The sequence below is a fragment of the Cupressus sempervirens genome, chromosome 4 (genome assembly GCF_028749045.1).
Source record: "Cupressus sempervirens isolate cs-2001-9-10 chromosome 4, ASM2874904v1, whole genome shotgun sequence".
NCBI classification, from domain to species: Eukaryota; Viridiplantae; Streptophyta; class Pinopsida; order Cupressales; family Cupressaceae; genus Cupressus; species Cupressus sempervirens.
The window spans coordinates 648,018,452-648,039,206 of NC_143121.1; the positions used below are offsets into that span (position 1 = coordinate 648,018,452).

The 20,755-nt window shown below is 35.0% G+C and overlaps 1 non-coding gene across 1 annotated transcript; it reads left to right on the plus strand.

Moving 5' to 3' along the window:
• Nucleotides 1-5,659: 5,659 nt before the first annotated feature.
• Nucleotides 5,660-5,732, plus strand: TRNAK-UUU (transfer RNA lysine (anticodon UUU)). The gene has a single exon. It is a non-coding gene; the product is annotated as a tRNA-Lys (tRNA).
• The last annotated feature ends 15,023 nt before the right edge of the window (nt 5,733-20,755 follow it).

Below are 20,755 nucleotides of genomic sequence, written 5' to 3' on the forward strand. Positions count from 1 at the left end.
ACATGTATATATATATGTATACATATATACATGTATACACACACACACACACACACATACACATACATACATAGACAAGAAATAGTAGGTCAAATCAAGCCGCATAGGTAAATAGTGTGTTGGATTAATTTTGTTGATTATAGAATATTTTCATGTTGCAAGATGTTAATCATACATAATGTGGATAAAATATGCATAAAATTCTTTCATTGACACAATTCTCAAACAATGAATAATTTGAAAATATTATTTTCCAAATGTTATAAACTCATTATTTAATTTTATGTTCTAATTTGAAAAAGGAAGTCTCATTTTTCTTCATTTAAATTTAAATTTATTGTTATTAAATGTCAAATATTATAATACAATTGTATTTAATTGATGGACAATAGAAAATTCTCTTAGAAAGTCAAATTATGATAGAGCTTATTTTTTAGTTTAACATTGATTGATGTTTCACTAATAATAATTTGAACAAAAACTGATCTAAAATTGATTGATGTTTCACTAATAGTAGTTTGAACTAAAACTCATCTTTGATAAGAATGAATAATAGACTTACCACTCATTATATTTAGGTGATGCTCATAGAGGTGAAGCATTAGACTTATTATCCATTCTAATACTAGTTGGAGTATTAGACTTATTATCCATTCTAATACTAGTTCAAATTGTTGATAATGTCTAATACTACTCCAAATAAACTATCATATTTAATTACTTAACAATTATGTGTAATAAACAACATTGTCTTACTAATGCTTTCAAATTTTTGGATTTGATTGTGTATAGTTTTTTTACATCAATGTTTCGGATCATTGATGTAAAAAAACTATACACAATCAAATCCAGAAATTTGAAAGCCGAAACATTGATGTAAAAAAACTATACACAATCAAATCCAGAAATTTGAAAGCATTAACATGAATTGTGGAAATCTAATAGATCTCATTGTCTTACTTCTTTACCATTTATTTAAGTTTATTACTACTTTCACTTATTAGTGATGAGAAATGACATTAAACAATAATATGGCACTAAAAAAAGACCTCTTTAATCACGTATTCATCCCTATGAAATATGTCTATGAGAATAGTATTTGAAAAATAATAATAATGCCGTCTTGCTTAGTTGAATTTGATAGTCCTTGGTGCATCTTTGAAAACTTTTATCATGGTCATCTATTCGTCATTGCTTGTGCACTCATGTCTGTGTTTCTTTTTTATGCAATTTGTATTTGCTTTTTAGCTTTCATCCCATTTTTTATTCTTTTTTTTTTTTTGTATTAAGTATAGGAAGTTCAAATTAAACAATAAATCTGCAAAGTATCAGAAAATCAAAGGACAAGCCTCACAATGAAAGAGAGGAAATACAAACAACCCGGGAAAAGGGAAAGAGAAGGAGGAGTTAATGGAGCACGTCTTCAAACATATCCATCCATGCTATCCAACCCATTGAGCCTTCCATCCATACCATGTTCTTCTGATCTTGAATTTGTTTCAGCATGTAGCTCATTTCGCCAATGAAGTTATGGGGAGTCCTCTTAACCTCCTTGCTGATGAACTTAATAGTTTGATTAAAAATGTGAATAGTATCCAAATGTTGCCTCCATAAGTGCCCATTCTTTACCTCATTAGCAAAGAACAAATCATGACCATCTTTAAGAAGCCCTTTAAACTTTGACTTGTTGGATTTCATGGTAATTTGGACCTGCGAAATTTTTTTAAAATAAGTGAGACTTCGGAAAGACTCAGTAAGCAACCTGGGTATATTTTGAAACCTTTCTTCATTTCTACACTTCCATATTTGCCACAAAATGTTAGCTGAGAGAATCTCCCAAAACATGTTAACATCTTTTTTTGCATTAGAAATAAAACCAGTAATAATTTCAAAAATATTAAAGGTAGAGGGAATAGCTATACCAAACATTAACCAAACCTCTTTAGCAAAACTGCAATCAAATAAAATATGTCTTCCCGTTTCTGGGACTCTGCAAATGCTGCAATAATCAGTATCAGAAAAAGAGCTTCTAGTAGGAAGCTTATTAAGAATAAGCAACCATTTAAAACATTTAATTTTTGGATCAATAGAACTTTTTCAGAGATAATCAAAATGTTTCTTCCAGGCGGGAATGTCCAGATCAGTATACCAAATGTTATTAATATGACTAATAATATCTTCATTGTGATTGATAACTTTGTAAATATCCTTAGCTTTGAGTTTGGAAATGGTGATACCACCATGCCATTTAATTTTCAGATAACTATTAGAGTCAACATGACATAAAGTAGGGATATCCTTACTAGCCTTAACAATCATATTATAAGTCTTTTTATGAAAATCAGGAAGGTTAAATTTATTCTTTAACTCTTCCCACTGGATAAGGGTGTCCTTTTCAAAGATATCAACGAATTGTTTGATCTCGTAGTTGGCCCATATTTTGGCAGAGTAGCCTTGGGTAAGAGCAAGGGGTTTATTGCCCAACTTGAGGTTCCACCAAATGGACCTTTCACCATGGAGGGTCTTACTATCAAAGAAATCCTTATTATTGATGAAATGCCTAACATGGTTCCAAGCTTTCCAAATGGACTTAAACACAACAGAGTCTTGAACCATGATAGGAAAATCACCACAAATGAGGTCAGCAAGGGGAAGGTCCTCCAGAATTTAGCCTTTTTTGGATACCCTCTCCCGATATTATTACGAATTAGGACTTTCCAGGGATCCTCTCCCTCCAAAGCATGAAAGATCCATTTAGAGGCCAAAGCAAGACCACTTAGCTTAAGGTCCTTAAGGCCCAGGCCCCCAAGGAGCTTGTTGGCATGGCACCAACTCCACTTGACAGAGTGAGTCTTTTTATTCCCTTTACCATCAGACCAAAGATAATTTCTTATGGCTTTTTGAATCTCCAACACTTGGTAATCATTAAACATCCAGGCAGAGGCATAGTATATGTTGTAAGAAGAGAGGATTTTCTGACACACTTGAATTCTACCCGCAAGAGACAAAGATCTATTGTGCCATTTGTTAAGTTTGTTATGGATCTTATCCTTGATCCAACTCCACATCTCCTTTAAGGAGGGCTCAATGGAGAAGGGGATACCGAGATATTTAACAAGTTTGGATGGGCCACCCCATTGGAAACCAAATTTCTGAAACCAATCAGGAGGTTTTCTATCCCATCCAAGACAAATAGATTTAGAATGGGATATCCGAGCTCCAGATATTTTACAAAAGAAGTTAAGTTTGTTGATCATGGCTTCAAAATTTGACTCAGAGGCTTCATAAAACAGAGAAGTGTCATCAGCAAACTGGCAATTGATAATATCCTTACCATTAGGAAGGGTGATACCTTTAACCGTAGGGAATAAAGTGTTGTCCCTAAGAATATAGAAAAGAGCATCAGAGGCAATAACAAAAAGGGCTGGGGCAACAGGGCAGCCTTGCCTAATCGATCTTCCCAAAGGGAAGGGGGCAGACAAGGATCCATTAACATCGACCTGAGCATGAGCATCTTTGAGGAGCATTTTAATAATGTCACAGAAGAAAGAGGGGAACCCAAAAGCATCAAGCATCATATTGATGAAATTCCATTCAACTCTATCATAAGCCTTTTCAAAGTCCAGTAAGAACATAGAAGCATTTTGATTAGTGTGCTTAGCCCAATCAAGAGCCTCCCAACTAGTGAGTAGGTTCTCTAAGATAAATCTACCTTTAACAAAGCCAGTTTGGGAAGGGAAGATGAACTTGGGGAGAATGTTTTCGAGCCTAAGAGCCATAACCTTAGCAAGGATTTTATATGAGAAATTTAATAGAGTTATGGGTCGCCAATTTTTAATAAGGGACTTATCACCCTCCTTGGGGATGAGTTTGATAATCCCAGAATTAATGTCTCTACCCAAAGTTCCAGTGTCTATGGCTTCATTGTATATATCAAGAAGAACTTTACAAATCCATTTGCTATTATTTTTATAGAATTCCACAGGCAAACCGTCAGGACCAGGGGCTTTATCATTACTAAAAGAGTTAATGGATTGCTCAATTTCCTCAAGAGTTAAAGGCTGCTCAAGAAAGGAAGCATCAATATCCGATATTGTTTTGGGAATAAGATCTCTACATTGGTCTCTAAGATCCTTAGCATCCTGAGAATCCTCGGAGGTGAATAGATCCTCATAAAACCGGGCAAACTCATTCTTAATAGTATCCAAATCCGTACTTATCTGGTTGTTAATCAACAACTTATCAATAGTCTCTTTAGCCTGCTTTTGTTTAATAAGATTGAAGAAAAAATTACTACCTCTGTCTCCAAATTGAAGCCAATGAGCTCTTGATCGAACTCTAGCTCCCATAGCTTTATAATGTTGATGCTTCCTAAGAGCATTTTTAGCATGAGCGAGTTGATGACAAAGGTAAGGATCATCAGAGTTATTCTGAATAGCCATCTCAGCATTATAAAGGTTGTTATTCAGCCAAGACTCTTTAAACCTAAAGTCCTTGGCTTTCTTTTGACCAACAGTTTTGAGTAACTTCTGCCAAGCAGTAATATCCAAATTCCATCTATCAATGTGAGATAAGGAGGGATAATGAGACTCATTGATAAGTCTTATTATGGAAATAGCAGTAAGGATGTCTTCATCTTCTAGAAGACTAGTGTTGAGGATGAACTTATGGTTACCATGATTATTGCAGATCGAGGAAGGTTCGAAGCTATGGATTGAATGATTGCTGGAGATAGGGGAGCAACCGAAAACAACCGATATAGCTATAGGGTGGTGATCTGAAAGGGTGGTGGGGGAGACAAGCACCAAGTTATTATTCTTATCCGGAATCACAGAAAAGAAATTGCTATTAAGGTAGAATCTATCCAGCCTAGAATAGATTCTAAACTGACCCTTCTGAAAATTACACCAAGTGAACCAGAGCCCAGGGTTACTATTTTAATTTCCCCTTAACGGATCAAAAAGAGATTTAGCAATTTTAAAATTATTCCAGGTAAGTCTTTCTTGTTCTTTCCAGGAAAAGGGAAGACCTCCCATTTTATCTTCTTGATTTTCTATCATATTAAAGTCACTTTGAAAGCAAAAGAGAAAATTATTGTAATGTTAATTTGCTTTAGCCAGTCTTAGGGAATGTAAATACAAGTAGGCATCAAACTTTTTATAAATTTATTGAAAAATAATAACGAAAAATTTGGAGGCTTAATAAGAAACTGTTGATATTATTTATACCATTCTCATGTTAAAAAATAGATAATTTTTTCGTTCATCTATTTAAACTTTAGATGATGGAAACTAATTCTTAGATGAACTTTTTTTTAAAACTTTCTATTTAATATTTTTTCTTATGTATAATTTTTTTTCATATATACATACTTTTTTTCATTATTTTAATTTTATGTCAACTTTGTATGAATAACTTCAATGCATGGTTTTACTACTTGTTGGTCATAATGAGCTTATGAGCTTCACTTGACCTATTGTTGATGTTCTTAGAAAAACATCAAAAGTTCAAATCTTGTAAGATAAAAGACGCAATTAAGTACCTTTTACAGTAAACGTATGCATTTAAAAAACAAAACGGCTTTGACGTGGTGTGTTTTGTAACTTGTAGAAAGATGGTGCAAATATTGTCTATTCTGCACTTCACGAAAAATCCGCACGCCGTCTTAGCTCAGCTGGTAGAGCGCGTGGCTTTTAACCACGTGGTCGTGGGTTCGATTCCCACAGTCGGCGCCTGGGATAATCATGATAATCCCAAGCGGGAGAAAAGTTGCAAGGTGTATATTTTATAGAATACGTTATAGAAAACAAAATATAACACCATTGTCTTTTCGGTCCGCCTCTTTAACCATTACGGTGATCATTGTTGATCAATTATCTTATCATGCTTTGCTGATTGGTGGAACATTATAAAATAAAGTAACAAAATATGTTATTTTTTCTATTGAAAATTTTCTCTTACATGGGAAGGGTAAAATTGTAGGAAAGTCTATACTTTTAGAATAAATAAATTTTGATTCATTTTATTTATTTCTTTTTACATAAACATATTTTCTTCAATGGAGGGAGAATGGGTGAACCAAGTTGAAGATAAAAGGGAAGAGTGCTAGACATTTGATTTTCACAATATTGTGAGTCTTTCATGTCAAAATAAATAGATTGGCAATACAAATGCAACTACCATTTACTTGAATAAATAGGAGGATGATAATTGCATCAATACTATTGTGATGCATACTCTATATCGAAACTTATAAGTGTGAGCCTCTTTGAGAGAAAAATAGTAAAAACTTGAAATATTAGAGATATTGTTGTAAAAGATTCTATAAAAAAAAGGTCATTGGTTGAAATGAGACTATCAAAGATATTTTTGCAGAAAATATTGTGAAGGATATGACTATATAAAAAAAGATGAAAGCTTATGCTTGTGTATGATCTTATAAAATCCATTATTTATAAGGACTTAAAAAGATATGGAATGCATTGAAGCTTATATTAGAGATTATTAAACAAGTGATCTATGTACATAAGGAAGTCAACATGATGAAACAATATTCAACGTCTATGTTGGAGCAACTATTTAGGGTTAAAGCACAAAAATGTGTTTGGGCCAAACCTATTTTTTACATTAGATTATGCCAAGATTAGTTGAGAATGGATGAGAGATTCAAGTTAAGATTATGGGTTTAGTGATAACCATGCTTAAGATCAAGCCACCTTTAAATATTTGAAACCCCTTTGTTGCATCTCTAACATAATATCCTTTTGTCGACCCACAAGCTAATAGATTGTTGATCCATCTTATGTTTTAGGGGCTCAAAGTAATCCAATGATAAAAAAATATCTACGTTTCTAGAAGAACAATGAGTATTATGTTTTTGTTATCATATAGTTTTGGGATTTGTTGGGGTATCCATCCTTGAAGGAAAAAACTATTATAATATTATATTATAGAACTCCCACTATAAGTATTTGGTTTTTGAGAAAAAAATCAATATACATCCAAAAGAAATTATAGTTAAAAATTGAATTTAAGATAAACATATGGTTATATAGCTAACACAAAGATCTACAATATCATGTAACCCAATTTTATTGATATTCGACAACGAAGAAACTTGATGGAGAGCCCACAAGAAAAGTTACCCATTTTTTGGTATGATTGTTGGAAAACATGCCTCAGATCTATTTGAGGCCACCAAGCCTTTGGGTAAGATCTCCAAGGACAATCCAAGCCTTGGACTTAGTGAATCATTAAAAAGTGGATTCATGTAGTAGCGCTAGCGCGAGCACACTATGAAAATATATTGGTTTAAATAGTGCTAGTGCGCTATTGCACTAGCACACTATAACACCTAGCGCTCTCTAGAGCTAGTGTAGTATAGTGTGAGCATGCTATGAAAATATAGTGGTTTAAATAGCACACACACAAAATAGTGCATACTCCCTATGCAACGATAAATAAAGACTAGAAAATCCTTTCAAATAGGACACAGTCACGTCAATTTGAGCATTGAGATCATATACATAAAATATAACATTTAAGTATACATAAAATATAAAATATGGGGCACACTCATGCCAATTTGAGCTCTCTCCCTCTCTTTCACATTGTTCTTAGACCCCTTAAGACATATTATATGATCAAATTGGTTAAAAGGGATCATAAGGTACTCTATGACCCCTTTTAAACTATTTAGAGCATTATATATGTGCTAAGGGTTCATTGGACCCTTTAAAATACACATTATTCAATTGAATGGGTGAAAAGGGGTCATAGGGTTACGTATGACCACTTTTAAATCATTTGAACAATTATATATTTGTTCACTTTTAACTCATTTGAACTATTATATATTTGTAAGGGGTCCTCAGGGCGCACAAGGCACACATTTATGCAATTGAATGGTTCAAAAAGGGTCATAGAGTACCCTATAACCATTTTAACATTTATATGTGTGTTAAAGGTTGCTTCGACCCTTCTAGATATAGATTATGTGATCAAATGGGTCAAAAGGGGTCATAGGATACCCTACGACCCCTTTTGACCCGTTTGAACTGTTATATATGTGCTAAGGAGTCCTCAGACCCCTTAAGACAAAGATTATATGATTAAGTGGGTTAAAGAGGCCCCTTTTGACCCATTCAAACTATCATATGTGTGCACCCCTTAAGATACACATTATGCAATTGAATGGGTCATATGGTACCTTAAGACTACTTTTGACCTTCTCAATCATATTATGTGTGCTAAGGGGTCCTTGGACCCCATAAGACACATATTATGTGATTGAATGAGTCAAAAGGGGTCATATGACCCCTTTTGAGCCATTCAATCATATTATATGTGCTAATGGGTCCTCAAACACTTTCAAAAACACATTATGTAATTCGATGGGTCAAAAGGGGCCATAGGGCACCCTATAACCCCTTTTAACCCATTTGAAATATTATATGACTATTAAGGGCTCTAATAAACCCTTAAGCCACACATTATGCAGTTGAATGGGTCATGGAGGGATAGTTTCCCACCCTGCATAACTATTGCTATTATAGTTTACTTTGAAATCTTTATTCCCCCTAAGAATGAATTTTCTTGTGCATGTAAATGAATGGTCGCCACCCACTCAACCTCATTTCATTAGGATACCCTATAACCCCTTTTGACCTATTCGAACCATTATATGTGTTATAAGGGGTCCTTACATCCCATAAGAAATATACTATGCAATCAAATGGGTAAAAAAGGATCATATGGTACCCTATAACCCCCTTTGACCCATTTGAACCATTATATATGTACTTAGGGGTCCTTATGCCCATAAGACACACATTATACAATCAAATCGATCAAAAGAGGTCATAGAGTACCCTATGACACCTTTTTATCTATTTGAACCATTATATGTATACTAAGGGATCCTTAAATCCCTTAAGACACATATTATGTGATTAAATAGGCCAAAATGGGTCAGAAGGTAGCCTAAGAAACCTGTTAAACCATTATATGTGTTCCAAGGGGTCCTTAGACCCCTTAAGATACATATTATATCATCAGATGGGTTGAAAGCATTAATGTAGGACCCAAAGACAACTTTTGACCCATTCAAACCATTATATGAGTGATAAGGGAACCTTGGACCCCTTAAGACATAAATTATACAATCGAACAGGTCCTAAGGTACCCTATGACCCCTTTTAAACCTTCCAGTCATATTATGTGTGATAAGGGGTCCTTAGACCCCTAAAGACACACATTATGTGATTGAATTGGTCAAAAGTGGTCATAGAAAACACTATGACCCCTTTTGACCCATTTGATCATATTATATGTGCTAAGGTGCCCTTAGATCACTTAAGAGATACATTATGTGATCCAATGGTTCAAAATGGGTCATAAGGTACCTATTGTGGTCTCACTGAACACAGTTATTTTGAGTCACAAAATGGAAATCCCCTAGTTTTAAAAGTCCTCTTAGAGGACCTAGTCAAGTGCCTCAGTCATCTTGAAACTTCCTCTAGGTCTATATCAATCCCTAGTCTTTGATCAGGTAGTATTGGATAGTAATAAAGGGGTAAAAATCCTATTTTTGGAGTTTTTGAGTGCAAAAGTGCACACATTAGAGGATGTAAACATGTGCATTTATGCATGTGTGCACCCTCGGAGGTGCACATTAGATTTTGAGGGCTATAAATATCCCCTTCCCCACTTGTCTTGTTCACTTATCTTCGCTCCTCTACTACTACTACACCTTCGCACCTCCTCAGTCTATGCTTCTTTGAAACTCCGAAGGCTCACATCATTAGACCAACCTGTTCTAAAGGTAAACCACCTATTGAGGTGAGCACATGCAGACATGCATAGGTGCACACCCTCAATAGGTACACATATGCAAACCCTTAATAGGTGCCTAAATTAATCAAAGTCCCCCTAAAAATACAAGACTTAAACACATGTGCATGTACGAAACTACACACATTACTTTCCAGAATCCAATTTACAAGACCACATGAGCACCTTGTGCATTTGCATAGGTGCACTAGGTGTGCAAGTGTGCATTCTAGGCACTTAGAGGAATTTTTGGTCAATTTTAACCTATTTTGGATCAATTTTTCATCAGTTTGGGTCCTATTTGAGGATCATCATAGTCTTTTGATATCATACTACTGACATTTCTCCCTTTTTGTGTAGATATAATGGTGTCATCCTCATCCTCTATGGCAAAAAGGATGACACTAAATCCAGTGGCTTTCAAGTATCAAAAAGCACCAAAGAAATCCTGGCTCCAAGATAAACACATGGAGATCCGAGACATTGAATTGCGACACATTGATTGAAACATATTTATCATGTTATGCAAAAAACACAAGGAGAGGTCAACTATGGTGTCAGATCTGATCTAAAACAAGTTTCTTAACCCCACTTCTCACTAGGGTAAACTTTAAGAAAGCCACCTCCAAAAAAAGATATAAAATATTGGCGAATCTTTCATTATTTTTGAAAAAAATATTTATTTCTATTAGCGATTCTCTCAATTTTTAATTCTAAATATGATTAATATTGGTGATTATTTTCAAATCATAATTTTTTTGTATAAAATATTGACAAATCTTAATAATAATAGGAAGTTCATTAAGCACCATGGAATATTACAAATAAAAATTGAACATTTTTTAGTGGAATATTATGAGGATCGTTACATATACTTTAAATCAATAGTGAAGACTAAGTATTGGTGATATATCCCTAAAGTAACTAATAATTATGATAATTATTGGTCAGTTCAATTTAATCTCTCCACTAATATATTATATTTTGGTGACTCAAATCTAATCATGTAATGAATATTGTGGCGAATATTTGAGTTTAAATTTTTCAATAAAACAAATTATTGAGCAATTTTAAATATTCTATAACTAAATTTTATAAAACTATGGCGATTTAGGTTGTATCAAATCTTAAATTATTAGCCAAATTACTAGCCAAAAAATTCTAAAATTAGCCAATTTACAAATATTAGGCACTAAAAAATACTTTTCTTCTCACCAAACATTAGTTCAATAATTTGAGCTAATCATGACATTGGCCCAACACCATGTACCAGAGGAGAAGGTTGTTAAGAGTGTAATAGGGGAGATTGTCTTGGATCTCAGACCACATAACATTGAAAAAGTATTCTACCTCCCAAGGGCAGATCAATACCTTAAGGTCACTTATGAAGGTACAGACATATGGTATAGGGAAAATGAGATAGAGGGTAAAGAGTTGGTACAATCAAAGTACCTAATTGACAGAAGACCCTTGAGCAGAAGAGCTGGTACAATTGATATGACACATGGAAATATGATTGATGATATTGTCTACTCAATTGTTCTCCTAAGTAGAACAATGGGCCTTCTTGAAACAAACCATATGGAGACATGGATGGTACACTTCATTGACACCATCAGAACAATCAAAATGCCTATTGACTGGGCCATAATTCTTAGTGGCAGTCTAGAGAAGCAATTGATTTCAATGAAGAATGACCTCCATTTCTATATGACCTCATATATGGTATATCTCTTGGTAGCTAGGACTACAAATTATCTAGGATTGTATAGAAAGGGAAGCATGTAGGATGCCAATGCTTGGCCCTATGTAGTATATCCACAACTGGTAAAGAAGAAACTCCCACTACAAATCATGATATATAGGGTGGTCAATGATGGTTATCATATTCACCACCATCAAGTTCATTGAGGGGGATTCTGCAAAGAGGATGTTAGTAGAGACTGAACACAGATAACAAAGGTTGGTGCTTACTACATCTAGTTCAAGACCTTCACTTATCTTTAGGTAGCTGGTACTCTTTTGTGCCTTAAGAAGCTCCCGAGATATCCATTGGATAGGCTAATATTATTGGAAATAGCTTGATAGTTTGGTTCTGCACATGATAGGTTGATAAAATAACACAAGAAGACATGGGTGTGGATGATCACCATCAAAGACTTTAAGGTGAAACAAAAGCAAGATATTGCTATGTTTGATTCTGAATGGGATCAACATCCTCTTGAGGAATATCAAGAACCTCGCCCATATTTTGACAACATTGAGATGGTAAAACATCTGGAGGGAAATAAATTTCTACCTCAAGAGGCCCTAAAAGACCATTGGATGAACACAATAGATGACTATGATGTTCACATTAGGGATTATTTAGGATGATTCTATAGGTTGTAGAAACATTGTTGGATATGGAGATTCCCCTCAACGCCTGGGACAAGGATGTCCCTGAGATAATGGATCCCTTGTACAATAGAGACAAGATCTATGAAAAACCTATTATGAATACATAAATTAGGTGCAAAGAATGCTAATATTAGTCACTAGGGTCAACATGTGGTTGAACGAACAAGGGAATGGACTGGGAACCTTTTTCAGATGGATCTGATCCCCCAAGCCCTACATGTTTAGGCTACAACCCAACCAAAGAGAGGAAAAGGAAAAAAAGCCACAATACAAACTAGCCTACCAAATCATAGTGAGGTTGGAGAAGATACACCAACATGAGTGAGAGGTTGAGTATTTTGAGGCACAAAAGGATAAGGGTAAGAAGAGAAAGGAAACCCCTAGAAGAAGAGAGCAAGAGGAAGAGGCTCAAGAAGAGCCAACTATCCAAGAAGAAAAATCCCAACCATAGCTTGAAAAAGCTCAACAAAAGAAAGGATAGGTGTAACCAACATAGGAAGGAATTCCACCACCTCAAGTCGCAACAGAAGAATCCTCCTCATCAGTGCCCAAAAGAGCCTGATTAGAGATGAAAGTGGTAGGTGTGAAGAGGAGGAGGCTAAGGAAGAAGAGTATTACCCCACCTCAAATGTCAGAAACCATCCCTAAGGTGGAAGATGAGGAGGAAGGGGAATAAATGAGTTTGTACTATTGAATAAGAGAACTTGCTCAACTACTATGATTGAAGAAGAGAGCAGAAGAAGTTAAAATCAAACACTTGCTTCTATCCCTAGGGAGCCTATTTAGGTTGAGACATTTGAAGATGAGTAACATAAATGGATTGTGGAAATGGAGGGTGAGGGGCAAAACATTTTTGACCTCTTAGATTTTGATTTCATGCCTGTAGGCACCAAGATAGTGGGAGAGAAAATATGGGATACCCCTAGGAATGAGGCATTGGGGGAAGATTGAATCAACTATTCCCACTACCATAGGGATCTCTTGGCATTCCTCCTCCACCTGCATAGGGTATGCCCAAATTAATAGATCAAGTATCAGTGGCTTCACCTCCTCCAATGATTGAATCTGAAAGTCAAAATCCAGAGGAAGGAGAATGTGCAGTTCCATGCTGATGAAGTATCTGAGGAGGGACAAATAGTAAAAGAAAGGAAGAAAGCTTTTCTAAATATAGAGGCTATGTCCCTAGCCCAACTTGATACATAAAATCACTTTGGAGTTCTTCCTCAACATGAGAAGACTCCAGAATGGGGCAATAAGGGAAAGGAACTTGTAGCAGAACCAACTTCTTTGACACAATACATGTCACCAATGGGCACAACCCCATCATGGTTGAAGGAGGAGGTTATGTTCATACAAAAGAAACAAATGGAATTAATGGAAGAAATAGGGAATGATAGAATTGATAAAGGTGAGCTAGAAACTTGAGCCACCTAAGGGTGATGTAAAAAGATTGACCTTCATAATGAAGAATCAAGATCAGAACCTTTTGGCACACATTGCCATTCCACCCCTCACACAGATATAGAGAAATTGACTCCTAAAGATTTCCAAATAAGGGAGGTAGTATTAGGGAAACCCACGGTAGACACAATGAAGCTTCTGATCACTACAAGTATCAAACAAGTGTTCAAACATTTGGACAAACATGAATAAGAGCTTTTGATGCTGAGAAAATAGAATGAGTTGTTGAGGGCATACCTAAATGAGGTAGTGGGGTTGATAGACTTTAAAAATCCCAAAATTTCTCTGGGGGTTGCATGAGAAAGGAAGTAGGTAGGGCCACTTATGGATTCATTTTTGGAAGCTTATCAAAAGTGGTGTTATAGTTTTGAGGAAAGGGGAGTGCAAATAATACAAGATAATTTGAACCTTTTTCACAATATCTAGACTAATGCCGACAAATTGGTTTCCATTATAAACAAGGATTTTGGGCTGATGGATGAGGTACATACCTAGGCTAATGATTTGAAAGCACTCATATATATTAAAGGGAAATGATACTAGATGCTTATGGAGATTTACTTAATGGAGAAATTAGATAAATTAGATGAATGGATAGATAAGATATCTTCTAGGAATAAAGTCACGGAAGGACTACACAAAGATATTCAACAAATAAAGAATAAGACTCAAGAGCAATTTTGGGAAGTGGATAAATACTACAACACCTCTAGCCTTGAGATTTTTGAAGATGAGTCAAAGACTAAACTCTCCTTAGTAAAAATAGTAGTTCAAAAATTCAGGGATACATTCAAGACAACTTCATCAGAAGATGATATTAGACAAGCTTTCAAAATAGAAGAAGCATTGTTAGAACTAGATTCTAAGTTTGAGGATTTTGTGGATATGAGGATTATAGTAAGAAACTACTAGCAAGTAGTTAGAAATGACTATGATTCACTAGTTTTATTGGTAGCTAATGAAGTAGCAGAGATAATAGAGCAATTTAAAAGCAATCATCTAGACATCATTTTGGTATAAACGGGAAGAAAACTGAGATGCTGGAAATCATGTTTTGACGCTTAGAAAATCTTTTTGGATTTTTGGGTCCTATCACCAAGGTGTGCTTTTTTCGGAGGTGCACCAACAATTTTGAAGAAGAAAAAATGCACGAATAGTTAACTGCCAACTTCTTTTGTAGAGCATTCCATGCAGTGGAAACACATTTTGAGGATAGTTCAACTCTCATAGATACCTAGAGAAGGTCAAAATTCCATTTTTAGAGCTCTTAGTGACTCCCACATCATATCATGTCTTCTATCTTGTTTTCTCCTCCTTCTTTTATTGTTTTAAATCATGTAAATACTCATGCACCCATTAATTGATATAAATAAGGGTGGAGACCTACTTAGCACGATTTAGAGAGTTAGTTTGTATGTAATTAGCTTTATTTTATTATTTTTTAAGCATGAGTTTCCATTAGAAGAGCTGTCAGTCCTAAAACAAAGGGAGGAAAGGATTTATTTTAAACATATGGATGTAATATGTACTCCAGACCATTATTTTGATTCAATAATATATGCTATTGGTGCTCTCATTCTAAGTTTGGTAAATCTTGTTGGAGTCTGTTAATTTTGTGAATGCATGTTCATGAGTAGTAATGGAGTTAATCATTTTATTGTGTTGTTATGATTATGCGATCTTTTAGTTTTGGTGTTTGTCTTATGTTAATGAATTTTGCTATTGCGACAAATTAGACAAAGGATCACTTTTGTTCTTTCATAGCATTTTGTCTTGTGGGAGCGCACCTTCTGTGGTCTCGTGATTTGATGAAACATGAAACATCTTTTGGTTATTATTGAAGTTCCCATTAACAATTGCATTAGTAGAGTTGAGGAAGTTGTGCTACTCCTGATTTCATTAGTTTCCTTTCAAATCGCTCTCTTGAAAATTTGATCAATGACCAACTCCAAGGTTCTAAATGGTTTTTTTTCAACCTTTTGGGTAACTCAATTGAAGATAAATGTGAATGCTCACAAGGAAGCCTTTGTTGATATTCACCAATCTGCACAACTTTGTTCAAATGTAACCATACAAAAAAGATGTATTTTTGTATTTTTAATTTTATGATGAATGCACGTTCCAACCAATGCAACTATATGAATTCCTATTTTAACCAAGTGTTTGAAAAGAAAATAGAAAAAGATAGAGTAACAATAAATTAAAAAAATTACTCAAAGGGAAATTCCTAATGGACATAAGCCAAAGTAAGAAGTCTGTGATTTCAACGAGCTTTAAGGTCTTCACCCATTGGACATGAGTTCTTAGAACTCAGTCATTTTCACAAGCCTCACACTGGTAAGGGGATACCAAGAATTCTACCACTCCCATTTCAAATTCCATCATATTCCTTAGTTCCACCCTTAAATTTACCTCCACCTATAGTTCAGTCCTAACCTCCATCAACAATTTTCTTTGCAAATGTAGTAGATTTGCTAATCAATTTGTAAGGTCCACTTAATGACCTTCCCAAGAACTCTAATAATTTTTTCCCAAGGTTCATCTATGGAGAAACTAAGATGGTTGAGGATCACATTAAGGTTTTCAAAGAATTATGCAATAAAAAATAGATTCAACAAGAGAATGTGGTCCTTTTTTTGTTCCTATATACATTGGGAGAGGTTGCATTTAACCAGTACATGAATATGATACCAAGATCTATTCAAAACTAAGCAACTTTTGAAAATTTATTCTTAGATCAATTCAAAACATTCAACAATCCAGTTGTGATACATCACCATTTCATATTTATCAAGAGGGATCCTGCATAGACCATCTCACTCTTCAATCATTGCTTTCACATGGCATACTGCAAGTTGGAAACCCCTTACACCATGCTAGTTGGGGCTACCAGTTTAGATTTATCTATACTCTATGGACCACATCACTGCTATCTTCCTAAGGAGATTTCCTACTACATATATTGATAAATTAGAAAAGGTCTTCGAAGAGCTGTCACCTTTACTAAATAGGCTAACTCTAATGGAGGAGGGATGATGGTTCCAACTCATGCTAGTACAATGGTACCAACATACCATCATGGAGCACAAGCGATTCCTAGTCAATTATTCCATTCATGCCAATCCCACTACAACATGCACTAACTACACCACCTTCAACTATAACTTACTCAAGTTATGAACCTCTAAAAGATACCTTCTTTGAGAAATAGGAAGCACCATCCACTAAGGCAGAAAATAATGTGACAACCAAGCTAGATCAAATGAAAAGATCATATCTTAGATAACCAAATAGCTAACTCGTCTGAGTTTGTCATAAGGGTAGAATAACAACTTCCAAAGAACAAATGCGACCCCTTACAACAATAACTATGGTCAAAATTAAAACAAGAATTTCAATGGAAATAATAGTGTAGGGAATAATTTCAACCCACTAGATCGTAATAATGGTTTCCAAAGATAGAATCGATAATGGAATACCCATCCAAACAATGAAAGTATCTTGACAAACAACAATAACAATTCCTAGTTCATGGACATCAATCAACTAGATACCTATCAAAGCATACCCATTGATGGTGGCTCATATTTCAATGGAAATCAAGAAGTGAACCAAAATTCACAGTGCACTAACAATGAATCCCCCATTTAGTTTAATGCCATGTTGTTAGAATCTTATGATTCTCCATAGAACACTAAAATTGGAGACCAAGTTAAGGAGGAATTTGTCTTTCCATTCAATCAAGAATTAGACCTTGAACCAATAGAAATGTTTGCTTTTTGGAATGACAACCAGCATACTTATAATTTACAAAATTGAAGGGAACCCATGACTGATGGAATTCCCCCCAAATTGCAGCCAACACCTCCAGATCCAAGAGAGAATAATAATCATACATCTTCAAGAGCACCCTTTTCTGGACAAAAAATCTAGAACCAAGGAAATATATCTACAATACTAAAGAATCTTGCCTAGTCAAGTGAAAAGTATAGTGCCATTGAAGAGCTAAAGAGGACCAAGGCCAATATCACCATGTATGATATGCTACAAAGTTTTCCTACTCAGAGAGAAGCATTGTTGAAAACTCTTGATCATACAAAGTCAATGCCTAGTGTAGGCCCTCAGAGGCAATATTGACATAGGTTAACACCTTTGAGACTATTCCTATCATGTATAAAGATAATGCCAAAGTGACCCCTTTCTTGCTCAATCTTAGAATTCTTGGAAGAAACCTTCACAATTGTCTCATGGATTCAGGAGCTTCTTGCAATGTCATGCCACTTTTGATAGCTTAGAAGTTGGGATTCACCCCACAACCCACAAATCAAATAGTGATTCAACTTGACAAAACAAAAGTGAAGGTCATAGGGGAATTATAGGATGTTCACATATAGTTTACCACAGACCCCTGGATTCAAGATATCATAGACATATATGTGTTGGAGATTCTGGAGATATACTACCTATTACTAAGAAGAGAATAGACCTGATGCCTAAGAGGGTGGTTCTCAACTAATTTCACCCAATTATGGATGCCTTGGAAAGGATTGAACAACCAAATTAAAATAGACATTGAACCAAAATTAAAGACAATGATCACAAGGTACAGTGCTCAAAATGAAGTAACATTTCTTCAATCAGACTTGGGATCATACAAGGTAGTGACTCTTGACATAACTTTGGTTGAAAAACTTGACAACATGGATGTTGAATCACTGAACCCTACCCCACCAGAAGGGATCATGACACAGTTCATAGATAACATGGTTGCAAATCTGTTTTGTTTAGGGGATGAGGCTAATCCGAATATCTTGCTCCTTCTAGGATTTTGTAGGTTGCATAAGGTGAGCCATTTAGAGTTTCAATGCTTAGATTGTCAAGAAGAAATTTCTCAGGTATTAACTTAGATAACATGCTTGACAACTGGTCAAATCATAAGTGAAATATACAAAGGTAATTCAAGTCCTACATGCACGTCTAAAGTCCTGAATAATAAAGAAGAGAGAAAGGAAGATCTAAGTGTATCATATAGTGACACCTCTTCACATGGGGGAGCTTTATCTTCTCCTCAACTAGAAATGGTTAAAGTGCTTAGAAGGAGACTCTTTGTGAAAGGTCAAGGTTGGACCTCGGTGGTTGTTCAACCTAAACCACAAAATAAAATCATAGAGTTGATTGAGGAAATTGAAGATGAAAAAAAGAAATGAACAATCCTTGTATCAAAAATAAACTAGTAGTAATTCATCTAATCCAACACGTGAAAGAATGCAATGGGTCTCAAAGAAATAGTCCTTCAAAATCCAAGTGAAAGAAAAGCTTCAGAAAAATAAACACAAGTCAAGGAAACCAAAACAACAACCAATATGGACACTTAGGTTTGATGGTTCCAAGTGTAAACTAGGAGTCAGAGCAGGCATTGAACTAATTAATCCCAAAGGTAGGTCTTTTTAGGTTGCATATCATTTACAATTCAGGTGTACTAACAATGTTGTAGAATATGAAGCCTTGATTCAAAAACTTCTCTTTAGATTAGAAAAGGATGTCAAACCTCTCATAGTTGAAGGAGACTCTCATTTGGTGATTTGACAAGTCAAATCGATCTATTCTTGCAATGACAGAAGACTACTCACTTATCAAAAGAGAGTTTGGGACTTGATGGAAGATCTTGAAGCCCTAAATATAAGATCTATTCCAAGAAGAAGAAATGTGGTAGCTAATGCCCTTGCAATATTAGCAAGTGCATTATAGTCCAGGGAAAGAACACAAATCAAAAGGTTCTTAGTTGAACTTGTAGCTACCCCATCTATTCTAGATAACATTACTAACTTCTAGGTCTTCCAAGATGATCAACATATTCTTGAATTCTTATATGCCATGGTTTGTTCAAAGGAATAGAAATTGATGATAGACCTAATGAAAAATTTGAAGAAGATGAACTAGAAGATGAAGATGGGATCATAAATTTCTAAACTAATACTATTCCTAAGAGGGTGGCAGAGTTGGAACATATCTTTGATTGAGACAAATCAATGCACAACAAGAGGACTATTGAAGAAAAGGGAAATGAAGAATGTGACTCTTATAATCTAGGCATGAAAGATGATGCTAAGTTGATGAGAATTGGAAAGGCATGTAATCCCCAAGAATGAGGAAGTATGACACAGTTACTCACTAAATAAAAAGATGTCATTGCATGGAGTTATGAAGAACTCAAGACATATAATCCTGACATCATAACTCATGATATTCCATTGAATCCTAATGCTACGCCTTTTCATCAAAGATAGAGATTGTAAACCCCATTATTTAACTGTTGATATTGAAAGAGGTCTTGAAGTTTCTTGATGCCAAGATTATCTTTCCAATCTGACATTCTTCATGGGTTTCTAATTTGGTACTAGTAAGGAAAAAGAGTGGAGAGATTCACCTTTGCACAGACTTTTAGAATTGAAACCCAACATCCAAGAAAGACAACTACCCTTTTCCTTCACTTGATAAAGTATTATAGATTGTAAATGGGTCTAAGATAATGTCTTTTCTAGATGGATAGTCAAGATATAACCAAGTAATGATAGACAAGGAAGAAAGATTAAAGACTGCATTTCACAACAAAATGGGGAACATTTGCATCTAGAAGGATGCCCTTTGGATTAATCAATACAGGAGCTACATTTCAAAGAGAAATGGATGAGGCATTTGAGGGACTAATAAAGAAATGCATACTTATCTATATGGATGACCTAATGGTCTTTTTAAAAGACATGAGTACTCATATTGCTGATTTGAAACAAGTTTTCATCTGATGTCAGAAATATGATATATCTCTTAATCCTAAGAAATGTTTATTCAGGGTTACCAAAGGAAAGCTACTAGGTCACATCATATCTGAAGTTGGTATTTCCATTGATACTGATAGGATGGAAGTGATTATGAAGTTTTCGCCTGCCCATAGTTGTAAAGAGCTTAAGCCTTTCTTTGGGAAGATTAATTTCATACGAAAGTTCATTAGCAGATTTTTTGAGATAGTTCACCTCTCAATGACTTACTAAAGAAGGGATCAAAA